We start from the raw sequence: 16,706 nt of genomic DNA, 5'->3' as shown, positions 1-16,706 counted from the left end.
CTCCTACACTGTTGGTGGGAATGCAAGCTGGTGCAGCCACTCTGGAAAACAGCATGGAGGTTCCTCAAAATGTTGAAAATAGAACTGCCCTATGACCCAGCAATTGCACTATTGGGTATTTACCCTAAAGATACAAATGTAGTGATCCAAAGGGGCACATGCACCCGAATGTTTATAGCAGCAATGTCCACAATAGCCAAACTATGGAAAGAACCTAGATGTCCATCAACAGATGAATGGATCAAGAAGATGTGGTATATATACACAATGGAATACTATCCAAGTTCCATTTTAAACTAGTGCAAGGCTAGTAAGGAATCACTAAAAAATGCCACTTAAGACCCAGTAATTATTTCAAGACAAATAATACTCAAATTCATAGTTATTTTATGCTATTAGAAAATAGACATGGGGATATGATCTCTGTGAATACAGAAAAGTAAAAAGTCCCCTGCTAGAGGAGATCCACCCATGGATCCCACAGTGGATTTAACCTTTAACGAGAAGTGAGAGGAGGAAGAAACCTCCCCAAATGCTGTTAAGAGGAAAACAACTAAAATTTAAACATGGGAAATGACTGTATGTCCCTGGAGTTGAGGCAGGAGAAGTAAGGGTGACTTGTTGTCAAGGGACAGCAAGGAGCCTTGTAGAGTAAGGATATATGCAGAGGAACAGGAGGAAGTTAACAGGTGGCTGAACCTTACACAATGCATCAGGCACTCTACCCTTCAGTTCCAGATGAATAACTTGGCAGAGGAGAAAGTCTCATACTTTTTTTTTTTTTAAAGATTTTATTTATTTATTTGACAAAGGGATCACAAGTAGGCAGAGAGGCAGGCAGAGAGAGAGAGGGAAGCAGGCTCCCTGCTGAGCAGAGAGCCCGATATGGGACTCGATCCCAGGACCCCGAGATCATGACCTGAGCCGAAGGCAGTGGCTTAACCGACTGAGCCACGCAGGCGCCCCTCATACTTTTTTTTTTTTTTAAGATTTTATTTATTTATTTGACAGAGGTCACAAGTAGGCAGAGAGGCAGGCAGAGAGAGAGGAGGAAGCAGGCTCCCTGATGCGGGGCTCGATCCCAGGACCCTGAGATCATGACCTGAGCTGAAGGCAGAGTGTCAGGGAGAAGCAGGCACCTCATGGAGCAGGGAGCCCCTTGTGGGGCTCAATCCCAGGACCCGGGCATTGTGACCTGAGCTGAAGGTAGCCGCTTAACCAACTGAGCCACTCAGGTGCCCTGTAAGAGTCTAGAGCTGGTCCATCTACCCAGTACATCATGTCTGGCTATCAAGAAAAAACAAAGCATACCGAAAGGGGAAAGAACAGAATTTGAGGAAACAGAGCAAGTATCAGAAACACACATGGTAAGGATATTGGAATTATCAGGCCAAGGATTTCAAACAAGTGTAATTAATATTCTGAGTATTATAATGGATGGAACAGATAGCACGCAAGAACACATGGGCCATGTGATCAGAGAAATGGAAATCCTAAGACCCCCCCCCCCCAAAATGTTAAGAGACAGAACACACTGTGATAGAAATGAAGAACACCATTGTTAGTAGACTGGACACAGCTGAGGAAAAAAATCTCTGCCCTTGAGAATATCTCAATAGGAGCCTCCTAACCTGGGTGGTGGTGGGTGGGGCGGGGAGGGGGGTGGGTGGGGAAACACCTCAAACCTGACACAAAACAATCAGTAACAAGAGCATCAGTTTAGCTCAGGATTGCCCACTAAAAAATTCTCTAACTACTACAAATTTGATGAAAAAGTTGTCTTCAACATACACACTGAAAAGGAAAGCTATTCAATTTGTCAATTTCCAAGATGTTTTATTTCTTTTATTAAAATTGAATACTGAGGGTCGCGTGGGTGCCTCAGTGGGTTAAGCCTCTGCTTTCAGCTCTGGTCATGATCTCAGGGTCCTGGGATCAAGTCCTGCATCGGGCTTTCAGCTCGGCAGGGAGCCTGCTTCCTCCTCTTTCTCTCTGCTTGCCTCTCTGCCTACTTGTGGTCTCTCTCTGTCAAATAAATAAATAAATAATCTTCAAAAAGCAAAACAAAACTGAATACTGAAATGCAACAATTCAAACATGAAACAATCTTTTTTGTCTTAAAGATAGTGGTAAATTACAAAAAGAAAAAGAAAACAGGAATTGCTGGCCAATGGTACATATTTACTATATAATAACTTCATATTTTCAATGGCACCAAAATTCTAGACAACCATAAAAAGTGTGTGTGTGTGTGTGTGTGTGTGTGTGTGTTGTTGTTGTTTTTTTTAAGATTTTTAATTTATTGGACAGAGAGACAGCAAAAGAAGGAATACAAACCAAGGGAGTGGGAGAGGGAGAAGCAGTCCTCCTGCTGAGCAGGGAGCCCAATGCAGAGCTCCATCCTAGGACCCTGGGATCATGACCTGAGCAAAAGGCAGCCGTTTAATCAACTGAGCCTCCCAGGCGCCCCTGTGAGTGGTTTTCTGTTAGTAGATAAAATATGCTAATTTACTGGTTATGTCCAAAGGACGGGAAAACAAGTGAAGAGTTTGGAATTGGGAAGAGGTATTTATAGTTTAAATTGAAAAATAACTATAAAAGAAATTTTCATAGAAATATATAAAATAAAAGCATATTAAAATCATCCATTTCAAAGAAGAGACTATTAAGATAGAATGAAAGAGAAAATCTGTCATATACAGAATATAATAAAAATATTTAAGGTAAAATATTTTCAAAATTTTAAAATCAAAAGAGTGTAAAAATATTTATTAAATGAAAGGTGAATGGGAGAGATATTTGATTATATAATACAAAATAGAATTAAGACATAAATCTTGACATTCAGTACTGCTTAATATTAACTGCAGGGGTGCTTGAGTGGCTCAGTGGATTAAGCCTCTGCCTTTGGCCCAGGGAGCCTGCTTTCCCCTCTCTCTCTGCCTGCCTCTCTGCCTACTTGTGATTTCTCTCTCTGTGTCAAATAAATAAATAAAATCTTTAAAAAATATATTAACTGCAAAGAGTGGTTTGACCAAATTATATAGTATGTAAATTATATCTCAATAAAACTATTTTGAAAAAAAAAGATTTCTTTTTGGCATGACCATTAAAGGTAGCAAAGAAGAGCATTGCTTGACATCCAAGCACAGGCTGGCAGTTGAAAGCCTACATTAATGTATCACACCATTTCTGTTTCTTCTCCCCATTCTTTTTTTTTTCTCTTTTTTAAAGGTTTTATGTATTTCTTCTAGAAGGAGAGAAAGCGCACACGAGTGGGGAGAACAGCAGGGGGGGAGGGTTAGAGAGAATCCCAAACAGACTCTAATCTGAGTATGGAGCCTGGCTCGGGGCTCCATGCCAAGACTCTGAGATCATGATCAGAGCCAAAATCAAGAGTCACATGCTTAACCCATTGAGCCACCAGGGTGCCCCCCATTCCATTCTTCATAAGCTTCATGGGACTTCTATTTCTCCAACTCAGGTTAAATAGGGAAGGATTTATGGTGCCTTTGAAGAGAGGTAGCCACCTGAGCTGGCATTCATTACCATTGTGATCTGGTGATTCTTATCAGCAGTATTTAAGAACAACAGTGCCAATTTCATTCTGATTTTCATCCTTTTCTTTATCCACCACCTGAACAGCTGACTCACCTAAACCAATTTTTTTTCCATTTCTCTCATTATCATTTTTATGTTTCTGTTAGTCTTCTTTGTTCTTTGGAATGGCTTCTCATTACTAAAGCAATACATGGCAGATATGGTAGCAAGAGGTTGTTTCCTATGTGGCTTATCACCCTCTGAACATGAGGTTGAAATAAGGTAGCCCAGGCAGAAAGAACTGCCTGTATCACAAGGTATGTGGTTGTTTGGACCAAAGGCACATCATTTTGCCTGGGTGATTGCTTGTCCTAAAACCAATCTTGCCTTGCTTGTACATGTAACATTTTAAGGGCTTCAGAGGATATTCCATTATTTAAAGAAGGCAAGATAATCAAGTGGTAAAATTTTCAGCATAAACTTGCTCAATCCATGACCTCATTCATTCGAAATTGGTCAATTCAATTACATCTAAATTCTGAAGAATTTTTTATTTGTTGAATTCTGCTGGGACTCAGCCTGACTAATCCATTCTGTTCAGTAATGTCTACCATGCAATTGTAAGTCTCCTGATCATTTAACTAACAAATCTGAGAGAATGAAGATTTATCGGGGACTTGCTAATATTTTCCAAACAAAGTGTCACACTCTTTTGAACTCTATTCACAGGCTTCTACGTGCTCTTCTCTCCTGTGTCATATGCCTGGGACTATGGCTAGTGACTAATGATCATAGCTGAATAAAATCATAACTGATTATAGTATTTCTCAAATTCCCAACAGAACCTTCCTTGTATAATAACACTTTTTGCAATTGTATGTTTTACCTACTATGATTGACTCTTTTCTTCCATTTTCAGCAATTCTACTTACACTAAAAATCAATTAAGTACTAACCCGGCTATAGTTTTTCCCAGTCTACTCCTCTCAATCGTCCTTTCCTTATGAATTTAGTTTGCCAGCTCCACAGAAGTCAAAACTTCTCACTCATAAATAATAAACAAACAAACCTCTACCACAGAACTTTTGCTGCTTTGTACTGAGAGTGGGTCAGCAACTGTCCCGGCACTGAAACCTGAGTTCTTTCTTCCCTCGTCCTTGCCTAACCACAAGGTACCCTTGTCATATTGAGTCGTAGGTCTGAAAGTCAATCCTTCCTCTTCAAGATGCCAGCCTGTAAGATCTACAGTGATTAAATAACAGCAAGTGGTCTTGGGTTCTGATTGATAATCAAACTCATAAAACACAATAGCCTTCACAAAGCACCAAGTTCATTAGATTTCATGAAGTTTAAAAACCAGGAAACAACATGCACAGTGGCCGAAGAGCAATTGTCTCTTGACTCTCAGAACCAGCTTCTGAATATTCCCTAAATTCCATATTAAGTTTATGGCTGAGATTCGATAAGGGATTTTAAAAAATATTTGTATTTATTTATTTATTTCCATTGCATGCAAGAGAAAAAGGGAAAGAGAGAGAGAGAAAGAGAGCAAGCGCACAACCCAGGGAAGAGGGAGAGGAAAATGGAGAAGCAGACTCCTTGCTCAGCAGGGAGCCTAACTCAGGGCTCCATCCCAGGACCCTGAGATCATGACCTGAGAGGAAGGCAGATGCTTAACCGACTGAGCCACCCAAGCACCCCTGATACTGGATTAGGTAATGTGGAGGCTGACTGGTTACTTTGACAAAAAAGTTATGGTGTTATCATGGGGTGAAAATCTGATTAGAGAGGGTTAATGAGAAATAGAGGAGGCAGTATAGGCAGAAACGATAGATAGCACTCTCAATGAGATGTACAACAGAGGAACGGGCAGAAACTTGAAGCAGAGGTCAAGTCAGAAACAGCTTTGAAATGGAAGCATTTGCTGATGGTGATAAATCAGTAGAGTAGGAAAAATAAAATATGCAGAAAGAAGAGGGAAGCATCACTAGAATGATGTATTGTACAAGTGAGTATTGTACATTGTCGGAGTACTCAGAAAATTTCCAGATTGTTCTTGTGTATCATTACACTACTCATTGTCATTTCACACTTTAGAAGAGAGAAATATATGCTAGCAACTCTTTGTTTCACTGTTAGTATTTTTGGTTCCTTTTTGAACATTTAGTATTATAATTTCTTGTTGAAATGCTTTAGGGTGAATTTTAATTCAGAGAAATGGGGAAATCCACTAATCGTGTCCCGATTCCATTGCCTGTGAAGAAGTGTTTCCCAAGATTTTAATTGCTCAGGGAAAACTAACAAAATCAGAATCAGTGTAAAGGATCCATGCATGGGGCACCTGGGTGGCTCAGTGGGTTAAAGCCTCTGCCTTCAGTTCAGGTCATGATCTCAGGGTCCTGGGATCGAGTCCCGCATTGGGCTCTCTGCTCAGTGGGGAGCCTGCTTCCTCCTCTCTCTCTGCCTGCCTCTCTGCCTATTTATGATCTCTGTCTGTCAAATAAATAAATTTAAAAAAAAAAGGATCCAGGCATAGCTGAGATTTTCTAGGCACTTAGGCAGGAAAAAAAATTGTAGCTCACACAGCAATGGCACTGTAATCAATGATTTCTGCTGAACTCTTTGCAGAGTAGTCACTGGGATTCCAAGTGTGTTTAATATGCAGAAGATGGAGCCAATCAGACAAAGCAGGGGAAGGCTTTGCAAACAGGAGGAATGCTCTTCTCTGCTCTGATTTGTAGTCCCCACTCTACTGATTGTGTTGGTAGAGTTTTATTTCTCCCACTTGATCTTGTCTTTGTTGTTCATGACATTAAAATACTTTTAGGAGCAAACCATCCAGGGCTAACCAGAGAGATGTAGCTCATATCATGCATTACCAGGATGACAGCAGAGATATTATTAGCTGAAAATCTGCTCTCTCAGTACAAGACCAATGGTGGTGGTTATTAAGGAGGGCACCTACTGCATGGAGCACTGGGTGTGGTGCATAAAGTGTGAGTCTTGGAACACTGAAAACACTAAAATTAAATTAAGATGATAACGAAATAAATAAAATTTAAAAGATTAAAAAATAAAAATAAATAAATAAGAAATAAAGCAATGTTAAACAAACAACACATGGAAGCCATTCTTTCCCTTCTCTATTATTTGCATATGAGTAGTCTTGTTCTTGCCTCTAATCAGATTTGTTTAAGTCCACAGCCGTATTTCTTATCTTGGACACTCAAATTTGACCTCTTTTGTTTTTAAGCCCTTATATGAGAATAAATAAATGACCGAGAGTTTTACTGATTTTAAGTTAGAGCATAAGCAATCTGGCTGCAGCTACCAGCATCTAGTATTTAAGGGAAGGATTTGACTCTAGCATTAGGTTCTCTCACTTTCCCATCACTGAGCATAGATTTGGCTGCAAGTGGCTGCAGCAACGTGCCTGTGACCCAATTTGAAATTCACCTTCAAGCAACTTTGACTTCCTCAGCACTCTTGCATTCCCAGTGATGTAATGATATTGCTTTCCAACATGTTATTGGTCTCACATATTAACAAAATCCCTCATCTAATTCCAATACATGTTTACCATCTTTTTGAGATTGCAATCTTGTTTTCCAAATAAAAATGAAGTAAATTACAATTGGAAATTTATCTCTCAAGATGAAATGCTGTCAAAATAGAATATTCTGTAATTCACATGATTAGTACGGTTTTGCCATTTCTTTTCTTGTGGCTTATTTTACAGATGATAGCGTGAGGCCCAGGCAAGCTAATTGATCTCAGGGCACAGAGGTTATGTAGCATTCTGTCCTATTAGTACTTCTATACAGCTACCAGGAAAAGGTAGCATGACCAAAAAAAAATGCCATGGGACATGAGGTCTTCTAAAAAACCCCACTGTAATTTTTCAAATTGCTGCCAAATGTCTTCTTCATAAGAGCAGCTAATGTCAATGAAGACTCAGGTGTCTGTTCAGGGTAGAACCACTGTTGTTCAAACATCAAGAGAAAAACAGACCTGATGCTCTCTCGTGGTGAAGAGAGGAAGAAAGAAGGGCCATTGATTCCATTGATTCTACCTATTATTTTGGAGACAATATATCTCTTCTCTGAACTAGACGATCAGTGTGGCATTGGCTTTGCCTAAACTAGGCTATTAGTGTGATGACTGAATTGAACAGTATGTGAGATTCTTAAGTATTATCATAAAAGTGGCAGCGAGTACTACTTTGCTACCATCTGAGCAAAACAACCTGTGACATCAGCCTTTACTGGCAGTGACAGTCCCTTTACCCTGGCAACGTTTAAATGCTTCACAGAATCCAAAACAGGAGAATAGATCTTGGATGTCTGGTTGACTTATCTGCATGCTTGTCTAGACTTCATCTCATAGAAATATTCAAACCTATGTGTTTGGAGAAAACTTTGATTTTGTGGTGGGTACTCCAATATAAGGAACAAAAATAAGTTTAGATCATTTCTGTTTTTATCATCTTTACAATTTATATAAAAATGTTCAAGATATTGATGCAAGGGTGGAGGTAATATATAAGCAGAGGGCTCGGTGCTGGTCGAAAGAGAAGAATTAGGTTCTTTTGTCTGATCTCTTCAAATGCTTCCTGTACCCAAAAAGGATGGAATTTTATGTTTCACCATGAATGAAAATCACAAATACTACTCACCCTTAGTAATCTTTTTCAACCTCTGCAGACTGAGATGAAAACTGTTCCTTTTAAAACCATGGTTTAGGGGCACCTGGGTGGCTCAGGGGGTTGGGCCTTGGCCTTTGGCTCAGGTCATGATCTCAGGGTCCTGGGATTGAGCCCCGCATTGGGCTCTCTGCTCAACAGGGAGCCCGTTTCCCCTTCTCTCTCTGCCTGCCTCTCTGCCTACTTGTGATCCTTGTCTGTCAAATAAATAAAAAATTAAAAAAAAAAAAAACCATGGTTTAACAGAGAGCAGAGGAGAATATGATAAAACCACACTTCCCTGGCAGCTCCTGGCGCCTCATCCCACTGACCTCACTTGAATTTTTCCAGAGCAGCAATCACTACCTTGTACTTCCTGTGATTGTTACTCTGCTATCTCTCTCTCTCCTTCTGAGAATGGAAGTGCCAAATGGGCACAAATTTTGTTTTGTTCACTTTTGTGTCTCCAAGAAAACTAGCACATAATATACCCTCAGTGAACATGAGGTGAATGAACGAAGAAAGGCAGAAAAGGTTATTGAGTGCCAAGAAATGGTGGAGAGAAACACCAAACAGTGAAGGCTAGAATTTATAAGGAGAAAAATGAACACTGGTAATTTTGTTTTACACCTTAGACTTCTCTCAGTTTGGGGGAGAATACTGATATGGCTGTGTATATCATATATATACATATATGTCAAATATAATCTTGGAAAGGTTTATATTGTGAGAATAAATATACATCAAAGGAGAGGAAAAGGAAGACACACAAATACAAGACAAGTGATATAAAAAGAAAAGAAAAAGCTATCTGCATCCAAATCCATTTGTGCCCAACTCTTTTGCTTTCCAAGACAGTATGTTTTACTAACCATCTATTTAACTTCCTGTGGGCAGAGACCCTTGCTTATCTTTCTGATATGCAGGGCACTATAGTAATTGTGGTCCCCTGCCTTCTGGAAGTTATAAACTCCCACCTCTTCACTATTGCTTTGGTGTTCCATCTGTTCTATTGCTGTAATGCCAAACTCTGTGACTGTCTTTCTTACCATCAGCCCTGGCCTACAGAAGAATGTCTACAGTACAAAATGGTACCAGTACCCCTTTCACCAGTGGTGTTCCTGATGACTTTGGTAAATGGATGTGCCCTCCAGGCATTCTTACAGAATATAATCCTTCATTGAGTGGTCTGGTCTCACAGAATATATTCTCTCCTGCAGAGTCACTTTTCTGAGCCACTTTGACCCCTTCTAAAACTGTATCCCGGGGAAACTCAGGCATTCCCACTTTTTTCGGTGTGGACAACCATTCTCTCCAGGCTTTTAAGGGCCGCTCTAATAGTGAACTTGTCCTATTTTCTGGGTCTTCCCTGGTTGTTAAACTCTAAATTGGGAAAGTGTCCCCAGGTCTATGAATTCTTGTTGATCCGGCCTCAAATTCTGTCCCTCTCTGCCCTGACACCCTTTAAGCAAGCACCATCGTATTCCTGCTGGGACATAATGAGCTCATCCCTGCACCTCCTTTGGAACGTTCATGACCAATGACTAAGGTTCTTGATTAGTTTCAAAACATGCTTGTTCTTTTTTATGCAATCCTTGTTTCACAGTTATCTGTACACTCTTTCTACTTCTGATCTGGTCTGACTCTAAAAGCATTGTAAAGTAGAACAAAGAGGTGGAAGAAAATCATGCTATATTTTTAATAACCAGTTGACAAGGAGGACTCATTGAGACCTTTTCAGACTTACAAAGAAAAATATAGGGAGATAGCTTGCTTAAAATGGATAGAATTACTATTTATTTTATTATAACCAACTGAGCCATCCAGGCGTCCCACTATTTGTTTTATTTTAAAAGGAAAGTTTCATCAAATGAAAAGAGAAAAAGCCGATACAGTTTTTAAAAAAGTATATTCACTTTAATTACATTCATTTATCTTGGAGGAAAATCCTTACCTTTTTAGATAGAAGGTGAAATGAAATATCATCTTTAAGAGGAAATACAATGTTTAGAGGTAACATAGCTATGAGTTAGAAGAGTCTAATAAATGAAGATTTTCTATTGATAGTATTTCAACAAAAATACTACTGAATGTTGACCTTTAAATTTTCTCTTCAGTATCGCTTTGAATTTGAGTTGCTAGCACTCTTTACTTGCAATATGATTAGAAACATACATAAATTTTGGAAACTTAAAAGAGAACCCTGCCCCTGTTGAAACACTCATGCTTTGCTTTTTCCCTTGGAAATAGTAAATTACAAGATGCATTTAAGCAGCTAATTTCCTGCTTGAAAACACTAAATCACTGCTTCTGATTTCCCTTTTGTGCTTTGCTAAGAGGGAACTTTAATCTTGTGCCCTGGTCATGACAAGGTGGATACTTCCTGTATTTCTGTTAGGTGCTCTCGTTAACATCACTTATAACCTTCCATAACAAAGACCATCACCCACAAGACAAAACAGAGATTGGAAAAATGAAAGAGATTTATAAAATACATACGTACATACATACCTACCTACCCACCTACCTACAAAAATTTGTCAGCCAGCCCTGAGTGATGGTACCAATTGCCCAATGCAAGTTGCATAAATTCATGCTTTGGTTTTTAGAGCAATGTTGTCAAAATTTTGTTATTGTTTCATAAAAATCTTTTTTTTTTTTTTACTCCTATGTGTGCTATTTGTTTTTATGTAGTCTACTGGTTTTATATAATCAGGTTTAAGTACCTCACATTGAATATTTTTGGTCTATATATAAATACTCAAATATATTGATGAGTCAAATAAAAAATATAATTTATTCTAATCACCATATTCTATGAATGAGGGATTTATTTTATTATTTAATTCATGTCCCATAAGATACTCCTCAAAGTTTTCCTACCTTTTTTCTTGGGGAGGGTTGATAAGTTTGTCCAATGATTATAACAATAGATTTATGGCAGCTATAATCCACATAAATAATGTCACAATCTCTCCTTACCAAAAGGCATCTGAAATTTTCCATGTCACATGGGCAGAAAGCTCATGAGAATTGACCTGAAAGCCCCAGAGAACTCGCTTCTGGTGGTGGGGGCTGTCAGCTCCCAAAGAGGAGCCGCTGGTGCCTGGTCTGGGGTCCTGCATGGTATCGCCTGAAGCCTGCGAGAATGAGCCCTAAATGCCAGGTACACCCGCTGTCCAGGTCACCTCCGATAAATGCCAGCCAAACCCACCCTTTACTCAGCCCCCCAGGGAGCTTGTGGCAGCACCAGCAGTTGGCAGATGTCGATGGGGAGAAAGTTTGTGAGAATTGGCTGGAAAGCCCCGGCAAACTCGCTTCTGGTGGCTGGGCCCTTCAGGAGAGGCCTCTGAGTCCAGCCCAGGGTCCCACTTGGTGCTGCGGGAAGCCCCAGCAAAGCGCTCTAAAAGCTGGGTGCACGCACAGCTCAGGTCACCCTGGAATGCCAGCCAAACCCACTCTCTACTCAGACACCTGGGGTTTCAATCTCAGCACTGGCAGATCGGGCATGCCATGACCCTAGGCTATCCCGAACCCTATGTTGGGTGTTCAGGCTTCTGTCCCCAGGGTCCTGTCCCCCAAGCCCTCCAGATTCAGGACCCTGAGCCACACCCCAGGAGTCTGCTTGCCACCCAGATAGAAACTGTGCCATTTTGAGCTACACAGAACCCTTCAGAGCCCGAGAAACCTGCATGCCTCACTGAGGACACCCCCACCTTCTGCAGCTCCCCGGGGTACAAACCCACAGTCTGACACACCGCCTGACCCTGCCCTCAACTCAGTACCCCAGGGAACCCACCTCAGCACTGGCAGATCGGGCCTGCCATGCCTTTAGCTCAGCTCACCTCAGGAACCTCCATCAGCTCTAGGCAGACCTGGAACTCCTGTCTGCCACAAAGCTCTGGGATCCCCCCTCCTTCTTCCAAAATTACACTGGCCCAAGTCTTTCATGAGAAAGGGAAAAGGCTACCTTCTAAATGCTTAACACCTCCTTTCCTCTTCTGTCCTATTTCTCTCCACTTACCTTTGTACCTGGGCAAACTGTAGGGAACATATGAATGGAACATGGACATGTTCTGAGATCTGAATCTTTCTGAGGGCTCCTTATGCAACAAAAAAGTAGCGTATCCTACCACAGTGTGTTTGAAAATGATCATCTACAGAAGAGGAGAGTGAAAATCACTCCATTTTTACTTCACTCTTCATGAAATGTTCTGCTGCTTCTTCTTTATGGTCTTCTCATGGTCTTCTTCTTTTCTGCATTGACTTCAATTCCAATTCATTTCCCCGCAGTGATAATTCCTTTGCTTCAGGGGTAAGATTTCATGATTCCTCATCTGCATAGAACACCCAGAGCTCATCACAACAAGTGCCCTCCCTAATAGCCATCACCCATTTAACCCTTCCCCCAATACCCCTACCCTCTAGCAACCCTCGGTTTGTGCTCTAAGGTGGAGTCTCTTTCTTCATAGGCCTATCTGTCTCCCCTCACTATGTTCATCTGTTTTCCTTCTGAAATTCCATAGGAGTCAAGTCATAGGGTATTGGTCTTGTCCTACTGATTTTGCTGAGCTTAATCCACTCTAAGTCCACCCACATCCTTGCAGATGGTAAGATTTCATTCTTTTTGAAGCTGGGTCCTATTCCATTGTGTGTAGATAGAGATAGAGATAGAGATTTATGTCTCCCACATCTTCTTTCTCCATTCTTCAGTGAATGGACATTGGGACTCCCTCCATCATTTTGCTATTGTTGATAATGTTGCTATAAACATCACGGAGTGTGTATCCCATTGAATGTATATTTTTGTGTCTTTTGGGTAAATACCTAGGATGCAATCACTGGATCTGAGGGTTGTTCAGTTTTTTGCTTTTGAAGGAACCACCATACTCTTTTCCAGAGTGATTGCAACAGCCCACATGCCCACCGACAGTGCAGGTGGGTTCTGCTTTAAGCAGGATATTATCTCCCAGCAATTTACTAAGGAGGGAAAACCTGTGGGATAACAGGACTCACCCACCGTCACACAAGAAATTCACCCCAGCGTTCTGACACTAAGGTCCTTAAAGCCACCAGCATGCCTCTATCCATGAGAATTCCCAAAAAAATCTCCTTCTGACTTCACCAACCATGCAACTGGTGTCCCCGGCCTGAGTTCCTTGATGGTTGCCACACTCACCTAGCCAGAAACCGCTTCCAACAGTGGGTGCGAGTGTAGCCTGAATCGCTACAAAATGCTGGCCAATTCTCACCAGCTTTCTGCTGAAATCAATATAAATTTGGGCAGAAAGTTGGTGAGAATTGGCTAGAAACTCCCAGAAAACTCCTTTCTGGCTGAACGGAGCTTCAGGGGAGCCGATGGAGCCCGGCCCAAAGTCCCGAGTGGTCACAGCCCGAACCCTGAGAGAAAGCACTCAAAGCCAGGTTTATGCATGGCCAAAACCTCCCTCTACTCAGCCCCTGGAGTGCTGGTCTCAGCACTGGCAGATTGGGTCTGACATTCCTCTAGTCCCTAACCTGAACCATAGGTTAGATTTTCAGGTTTCAGTCCCCAGGGGTCTATCCCACAAACCCTCCAGATTGGGGACCCCTGAGCCATACCAAAGGACTCCACCTGTCACCCAGGAGGCAACTGTGCCATTGGGAGCTGCACAAAACCCTCATACCCTGAGACACCTGCATGTCCCCCTCAGGCTACCCCAACCTATGGTGACCCCCTTGAATCACAAACCCAGAGCCTGATGCTCAGTCTCACCCCCTCCCACATCACAGACCCTGGATAGGTTGCCTCTGTCGGGGCTCTCAGGGGAGCGACCAGGCCCGGCTAGTGGACCTCATGGCCACAACACGCGCCTAGTGAGAAAGCGCTTCAAACACCAGGCGGACGCCCAGCCCGAATCACCGCCCAATGCCAGCCAATTCTCATGAGCTTTCTGCCCAATTTGGGATCCCCGGGACAACTCGCTCCCGGCAGCGGGGGCCTTTGTGGGAGCACCTGGGCCTGGCCCACAGTTCCACTTGGTGGGAAACAGAAGCCTGCAAGAGAGCACTCTAAATGCTGAGCCCACACAGAGCCTGGATCTCCTCCAAATGCTTACCAAACCTCCCTCCCCTCAGACCCCCGGGGAGCCTCCCTCAGCACCAGCAGGTGAGGCCTCCATTCCCCTAGGTCGCACCCAACCCTAGGTCGAAACCCAACCCTAGGTCGCACTCTCAGGCTTCTGTCCCCAGAGTCCTGGTTCTGAATTCCCCAAGATTAGGGACTTCTGAGTCACAACCCAAGAGTCTGCTCCACCCCAGGAGGAAACTGTGGAGCTGCACAGAACCCTCAGTTCAGGAGAAGCTGCGTGCCCCCCGGAGGCCACTGGCAATGTCAGCAGCCAACCTGGCACTGACCCAGAACATGATGCCCCGTCTGAATGCAGCTCCATTAAGCGCCCCTGGCGATCCAGCCTCAGTAACCACAGATCCTTCCTGTACTCCCATATTCTCATGAGACTATTCACAGGGCATATTCTGAGAACAAAGGTCGTGTAAGGGACATAGGAACCTCTGGCACTGGTTCTAATGAGAATGTGGGAGGTCAATGGAGTCCCAAGCCATAGGCCATCTCAGAGTTTGTCTGCAAAGACACAGTTGGAGGCAAACCCAGATGCTGACAGAGGGTAGAGGAAGGTGGGAAAAGTTAGCCTTTCCCATTGCAGCTGCACAAGTGGCCTAGGCCAGGCCTGTACCAGTGTCACAGATGACTCAGGAAGCCAGGTGCTCCAGAACATTGCAGAGGGCTCAGTCAGACTCGTTCTGAAGTCCACACATGCTAGATCCTCCACTAACTCAGGAGAACCCTAAAGGTGCTCAGGTTCTTGGCCTGAACAAGATGACTCTCTGTGTGGTACAGAACCCACAAGATATACCCACCAGGCAATGGGGACTGACTCAGTCAAACAATACCTACATGGAATTCAACCACAGACAAACATGTGGTGGGAAGCTCAAGGCCTCCAGAGACATGAGTGGGGGGGGGGGCGGGGGTGGGGGCGGAGGGAATTTCTGAGGCCTTAACGGTTGGCCAAGCTCACTATCATCTTTTCTTCCTTTCAAGTGCGGGGTCAGGCAGGCATCTGTGAGAGAGATCTACTCCAAGCAGAAAGGACAGACAGAGAGACAACGAATGACAACCTTGTGTGACAAGTGCCACAACAGGGGGCACTCAGGAGGACATGGGATGTGCAGGCTTGCCCAGACCGGGGCGGGGGGGGGGGCAAGGCAGGGGGACCAAGGGTGCTCCAGGACGAGGTCACAGCTGTGTCCTTGTGTGGCTACACGTGTCAGTGTGACCAGGCACTGGCCAGACCGGAAATGACAGCACAGGCGAGGTGTGGTGTCCCTAAACTGTCTTCTGCAAGGCAAAAGCTCAATAATGAGATTTCTTTCAGTACGATTTCACGTCACATGCATCCATGAGTCCATAAAGCTGATCATGTAGAACATGAAGTTTGTAGTTGGCCATGGCTGTCAAACCTGAGGTACCGGGGCGGAGGACACTTGGTCTTTCTTTTGGCTGCTTTCAGAGTAGGATGAGTTTTCCCACCTTCATCTCTGACCCCAGGACAGGGAACAAGGGCAACACAGATCTACACATCAAAATGTCAGCAGAAATCTGCAAACCCAAGTTCTCCCAGGAGCGAAAGGTTCAGGACCAGGGTGACAGAAAGGGGAGGCCAATAGCAAGGAACCAAAGGAACCCGTCATGTGCATGGGAACTGGCTCACTTCTCTACCTGTCTGAAGCAAGCCGTGCCTGACAGGAGGGAGTCCCACCTGCGCCTGGTCCGTCTGTTTGCTGCCCTTGAGCAGAGCGGACGATGGGCTGAGCTGGGTGTGGCTTTTGGGGGCAGATGGCCAGCTGGCCAGAGATGCTACCTGCCAAGTCCCCGGAGAGCTACGATGATACAATAGTTACGTTTAGTGATCTATTTCCGGGGACAGATCATGTGCTCAGTGCTTTGGTGACTGTATCCTCTCCCATTATGTTTTTTAGAAACACTTTAGGCAGCTAAGATTGACATACAAAAAGCTGTCCCTAGTTAATGTATGTAACTTGACCCTGACCCAAACCCTAATATCTAGTTAAGAGATAGTCCATGTAGAATGCCGCTCATAAATTAGCGGATGGCTTTTAGGAGCTAAGGAATTCAGGGACAAACCTTTTTTGGTCTTATTTTCCCTTGAATCCGGTCAATCAGAACCGATGCGGCCACGAGCTATCCGGAGAGTGGCCACACGGGGGCAACACTGAGTACACAGCGCCCCAAACCCCACCGCAAAGTCCATTCTTCCTTCATCCTGTCAAACCTTCTTCATTCAACGTTTACATAACGTGGGAGAGAGGAGGAAGAGTGTCACTTGGTGGAATGTTTTAAAAACCAAACTAATTCTTTTGACCTGTTGAGAATAGAAGATATTTCCTCAAATCTCAGACTCGG

Source organism: Mustela nivalis (genome assembly GCF_964662115.1).
Source record: "Mustela nivalis genome assembly, chromosome: 3".
Taxonomy (NCBI): Eukaryota; Metazoa; Chordata; class Mammalia; order Carnivora; family Mustelidae; genus Mustela; species Mustela nivalis.
This window is presented reverse-complemented; position numbering follows the sequence as displayed.